At 37.8% G+C, this 6,000-nt stretch overlaps 1 long non-coding RNA gene across 1 annotated transcript in view; it reads left to right on the top strand.

Annotated features, from left to right (window-relative positions):
- The window catches only part of LOC106016406 (uncharacterized), a 74,408-nt gene extending 73,361 nt beyond the window's left edge, over window positions 1-1,047 (top strand). Inside the window, exon 5 of the long non-coding RNA XR_011810559.1 lies at window positions 330-1,047. This is a non-coding gene — a long non-coding RNA (uncharacterized lncRNA). The remainder of the gene's footprint in view (window positions 1-329) is intronic.
- Window positions 1,048-6,000: the final 4,953 nt, after the last annotated feature.

Raw genomic sequence — 6,000 nt, forward strand, 5'->3', positions numbered from 1 at the left:
TTTTTTCCCTCAGTTCCACTCCCTGTTGTCACTGCTCTAACTCAAAAAATATCACAGAACAATCTGATGGAGCTGAAATAAGATATATATTGTTCTTTAGACAGTTGGCAGGTCATAGAGAAATAGCAAAAAACAATAATCAACTGGGAATAGGTGAAGTGCATGATTACGGCAGTCCCATAGATGACACCTTCCACCTTTTAAACTACCTATTAGCAAGGGTTGAGTGAAGAGTGCAAACATTCTGTGTTTTACTTCTATAGTTTTAGTGTTATAGTTTTCTCTACCATACTACCACACTCCCTAAACTGATTATTTTTTCTTTCTAGGTTGTCTCTGGAGAGGGGAAGAAGTCTGAAGACTCAAAAGACTAGTGAGAGAGTAATCATTGGTTCACAGTTTCCCTTCCAGCAACTTGCTGTAAGCAAGAATAACAGAAAAAAAAAACAACACACACACACACACAAAACAAAACAAAACAAAACAAAAACAAAAACATACAAGACAGAGAAAGAAACAGAGCCTGAGGAGAGAACATTCATATTGTCATTTAGATGAACTATGCAGCTATCTCTCTTGACATACCTATTCCACAAACATGTTTCTTCTCAGCCTGGTATTCATTTTCTGTCTTTCTTGATTACATTAGTGATTCTTTTTTTTCCCCTCCTACTCTGGCTGGAGTCTCAACTACTTGCTTATTTTTTGGCTAAATTAGCCAGGTTGTTTGTATTGCTGTCCTGCAGGTGACCCAGCAGCTCAAACTAATAACATATATTTTTTTTGTCAACATGTTACTCTCCAAGCTTGTTGAAGACATTTTATACGTCCAAATTGCAGTGATGTATTTCAGGGATAATAACACAGAAGTGGAATTAATGCCTTTTGGAGCTTTCCTTTCTTGCAAGATTGGACTGGCCTAGATAAATGGTTTTCTCAGAGCTTATTTTGGTTTTTCTTTTGTTTCAAAACCATTGAATTTAATAATGTTTTTCTCCAGACTCTTTATAGAATTTTTATGTTTGTTTCACTCAGTTTGTTCTTATACAGCAGGATTTGCAAGTTCTGTTTCTAACTAAAAATAGAATAAATTGAGACATTCAGATATCATGAAGGTGTGATTGGTTTCATTTACAATGCAAAGTGCCTGGGGCTGCGATTTATGTATTTGTAGAGTTCCTGACATAATGAGGTTTCTTGACTAAGATGAGGAATCTGGTCTGTTTGAGATCCTGACAGATGATTGAGATGATGTTCATGGTAAAGCTAAAATAATTCCAGAAAGAAGGTGTAATTATTTTTGGATCTCCCTCATTTACCTGATCATGAAACTTGTAGGAACATTTTACATTAAAGTCTGACAATTTGATTGAAAATAGCCAATAGAGTCACATGCTACCAAGGAGGACAGGCACATAAATGGCAGATAATCACAGGAGCTTTCTGCATCTTAAGAAACTAGGATAGAGAAGGAACGGTGAAGACCAGTAATTTCTTAATTATCCATTAATGCAGAGAAAGATGCAAGATGTTGTATATCACAGGGTGCTGTCAGAGTCCATTGCAGGTAAGGCATGGCAACTCTGTCCCACTTTTCTCAGCAAAACATTAATGGAAACTAAGATCAGATTTTTCCCTCACGTGAGATTCCATGTGCATACAGAAGGAGACTCCATGGGAATATAGGAGGAGAAAGTCCTGGTCCTACAGATGTTAGGATATGACAAAATATGAAAGTAATTGAAAATGGTAAGAGCAAATAAATTCATCCTGTTCTTAACACGTGGAGAATTTAGACATGTTTTAATTACTCCTCACAGAGTAATCCAAGAGTAGTCCAGAGCAGTCCAAGGCCTACTGTATTGCTTGCATTTTATGTACTTCAGTCCTTGTGAAGTTTTGGGTGTGGGTCATTTACCCAAAATCATGCACTTACCTGCTGTAAGACTTGAGGTCTGAATGGGACTGAAATAATTTTCACTCTACTGTGTTACAAAGAACTGCCTAATCTCTGGGTTCACATGAAGTAAGATTTTTTTGACTGTGTTATCTCATCTTATTTTGATTATTTTGTTTCTATAATGTTGCTGCTGGACAAAACATGAGGTTTTATTTGCTTTTAACACAGAGACAACCCCTAGTTCATGCAAAACAAAAAGAGCTTGAAGTTCCATCATGAACCATTACCATATCTAGTCTAGTTTCAGGGTTATAAAGCATAACAATTAATCTGTATAGTTAGAGCTCAGTGTTGTAGAAAGGATGCTGGCTTGTTTTGCCACAGCTTTCCAGTAGTATAGCTGTAGATGATTAGCTCAAGATGCTTATTCAATTCCTCTTCTAGATAAGGTCTGTATGGACATGTTAGCTCATATGTTATGCCTGACTCACATCCCTCTCTTCGCCACATTGCATAAATGGTGGCTCCAGTGCAATGTGGGAGTATCCGGGCAGTGAGATGACCAGTCTTATTGCTGGCTCCATCCTTCCCAGTAGTACAGCTGGCTCCCTGCATTGGCTCTGCAAACTCAAACATATCTACCGAAGACAGAACAGATAAAGATGTTTGGTTCCCTGTAGGGACATCAGCAAGAGGCAATGAATATTCCCCCACATAAATGGATCATGCTTCATCTAATCAGTTTGGGGGAAAAAATAAATAATTAATAATAATAATAATAAAGCAATGAAGACCTAGAAGGCACAAAGGCAATGGAAAGCCAATCAATATTAATATTTTTAAAATGGGTATAAACTACCTATAGATGCATTTATTACATCTATAATAGAAATTGGTTGATGATTTCTGATCTTCAGAGGGACAAAGGTCTAGAAGGTCTCCCTCCAAGCAGTTCAACAGAGTTTAAAAGATGTAATTTGTTTTAAGAGAATACAAGTCCCTTTTCAAAAATAATCTTTTTGAATCACTTAGTAATTTCCTTTTTCAGCTGAGGAACATGACTTACCTCACAGGGAACATTGTGAGGAAAAATGAACAAATGACTGTGTGATGCTAAAAGAGTTGTAAAATACGAGGTAGCCAGAGGGGTTCGGCTGTGAACACATCCAGTAGCTCAGCATGTAGGATGTATCATGTCTGCTCTTCAGGCCATTCTGGAGTTTATTCTACTCTATCCTTTCAAATTAGCCAGATTCCAGCAATACATTTTAAAATATATGTGAGTCAGAACAGAGTGAAAGAGAAAAGAAATACTCTTTTTTGTTAACACTCAAATGGTAGAGTCCTGTAGGTAAAATGAGCCACAGCATTTGAAATCTCAAAATCCTTAATAGAGCTTTGAATGTGGTTAGGTGCTAATTTGTAGTTATCATTGAAGCAAAAAGTGTGCCAAAAAGTAGGTGACAGGCTTTTTTGGTGGAAAAAAAAAAAAAAAAAAAAGCAATGAAGACCTACAAGGCACAAAGGCAATGGAAAGACAGTCAATGTTAATATTAAGAGTAGACATCACAGTATCTGCTCCAATCACATTTTAATGCTAAAAGCATTTAGAATAGGTCTAAGAGTTGAAAGATTTTCTGATCAGCTGAAACAAATGTGAGGGTAAACCATCTTTCCATGTTTACTTCTAGGATAAGTATATGAAAGCCCCAAACAAGTTAGCTTTAATATAATCCTAACTTTTTCCAGAGGCAGGTGTTAATAGCTTGTGGGTATTCTGGGAGGCAAACTCTTGAAATATTTCAGGCTATTATCTTTCTTCCAAACATACAGCACTAATGCTTGCTTTCAGGGATCTCAGCCAGAAGTCAGGTGTCTTCTCAGCCAGTAAAGCCACATCTTCAGGTGTGTATCAAATGGCCAAAGGAGAATGAGGGGAAAAAATAAAAGAAATTGTTTCTATATCAAGAAAACAGGGATTCTTAACTGGTGTAAAGTTATATAATTCCAACATGCATTGCAATTACAACCTGACTGACCCATCATCTCCACAGTGTCTACCTAGTATAGGAAACAACAGGATTTCCTATTCTAATCCAAGGAAATACTCGAGTGCCAAGGTAAATTCTCCTAATGTGCTGATTTTTGGTGTCAGTTTACACTGGGGGCACCAGCCATCTCTTACTGCTTGCTCTGGAAAGTAGAAATAAAGCCAAGTTGTCTCACTTGAGCACTTATCTGACATGAAATTTTCATCTCATCGGGCACAGCATCAGTGCCTTGAATTGTAAGCATTTGGCCTTCTGCTGCTGTAAACTGTTATGTGAGCTCTAATGCAAACCAACGCACATTTTTCTTGTGTTGGTGTTTTTTTTTTATTCCCATACCACCATAATTCTTGGCGAGGTCACACAATGGGCTCTTTTGCCTGCAAGCAACTGCTTCAGAGCTGATTGTAGAGAGCTGCAAAATCTCAGCTGTGGCACCGGTTCTCGTTTATCTCACCAACAGGAAAGGGAGAGTTAAAGAAGCTAGTTATTTTTCTCTGTTTTTCTTCCTAGCATTTTGAACAATAATCAGTTTTGTCTCATGCTGAAATGTTTCCTAGCACTGACATTTGATGCTTGCTGCCTTTATGCCTCAATCATCAAACTTCAAGTATTTTCCCAATGATAAAATCAGGATGTATGGCAAGACTGATCTGGGTCTATATAAATCGCCTCTTCCATTCTCTTTGCTTTGTAGTTTTGTAAAGAGTAGATATGTATGAAGAAGCCAAATGCTTCTTGAAATTCAATGAGATTTGAGACCATGTCTCTTTGAATAAGTACTCAGAAACTGACAGCGACCCAAAACAGTCCCCACAGTATTAAAATTAGCCTTCATATTTTCCTAAAAGCCTTCCAACAGTGTAACTTCAAACTATATTAAAAATATATAAATTTCCCTTATTCTGAAAGTACATTGAAACATATTTTGCCGCCTTTCATTTGCAACCATAGGCTGAAAGCCTGGATGCATGGAAAAGCCAACGAAAGCTCTTGTGATCAGTAGGAAAAGGAATTTCAAATGTTCTCAGAAGTGTATTTAGGGCCCACAGCTGAACTATGCATATTTTTTCAGCCTTTTTTTTCAGAGCTCAGCTGCACTTCATGTTGTTGCACTCTCCATAGAAAGTTTTTGAGCTGATCCTTAAGTAGCGAGAAAGACCCTTACAAACACCTGCCCCGTGCTTCTGCAGTGAGAGCTGCCAGGAATTCTCTATTGAATTCGCAACTAGAAAGCTGTTATTTTGGGCTTGTGGATTTGTTGTTGTTCATGGTGGTGATGTTTTTGTTTTTATAAAATATAGCTGCAGTGGCATTCACATACCCTGTAATTCTGTGGTCCTTCTAAGTTTACTTTAGCTGAAGGAATGGCTAAATGATGAGCCAGCCTCCCTGTTGTCAAACCACAGAACAGACTTCCAAAGCGAGGCTGGTGCCACTTTCTTTCCTGTCTACATTGATTTGTGAATCCATACTTGTCAGAAAGTGTGATTTTGTTCTTGTTTCTCACACTTCCCTGAAGCTAACGAAGAGAAGAGAAGAGAAGAGAAGAGAAGAGAAGAGAAGAGAAGAGAAGAGAAGAGAAGAGAAGAGAAGAGAAGAGAAGAGAAGAGAAGAGAAGAGAAGAGAAGAGAAGAGAAGAGAAGAGAAGAGAAGAGAAGAGAAGAGAAGAGAAGAGAAGAGAAGAGAGAAGGAAAAATAAGAGAAAAGAAAAAAGAAAAAAGAACAAAGAAAAAAGAAAAAAGAAGAAAAAAGGAGGAGGTGAAGCTGGGTTACAATGGCTATGAACCTTTCATGTTTGATTTGAGGTGGTTTACCAGCCTGGTCTTTTCTCCTTAAATTATGCCTTTTAACCCCACAACAACCATTTCAATTGTTCACCTTGTTTCATGAGCAGGGATTAAAGGGCGAAGGTATACGAGAGTTCAACTGTTCTGTAACAGCCCATCAAACAGCTTCTCTCTCACTGGATTACATACTAGGCTGTATCCTTGGTTCACCACACCCTAGTATCTGTTGTTACTGACAGTAAATAGATGAAGGATAGGAAGG

This window comes from Anas platyrhynchos, chromosome 7 (genome assembly GCF_047663525.1).
Source record: "Anas platyrhynchos isolate ZD024472 breed Pekin duck chromosome 7, IASCAAS_PekinDuck_T2T, whole genome shotgun sequence".
NCBI classification, from domain to species: domain Eukaryota; kingdom Metazoa; phylum Chordata; class Aves; order Anseriformes; family Anatidae; genus Anas; species Anas platyrhynchos.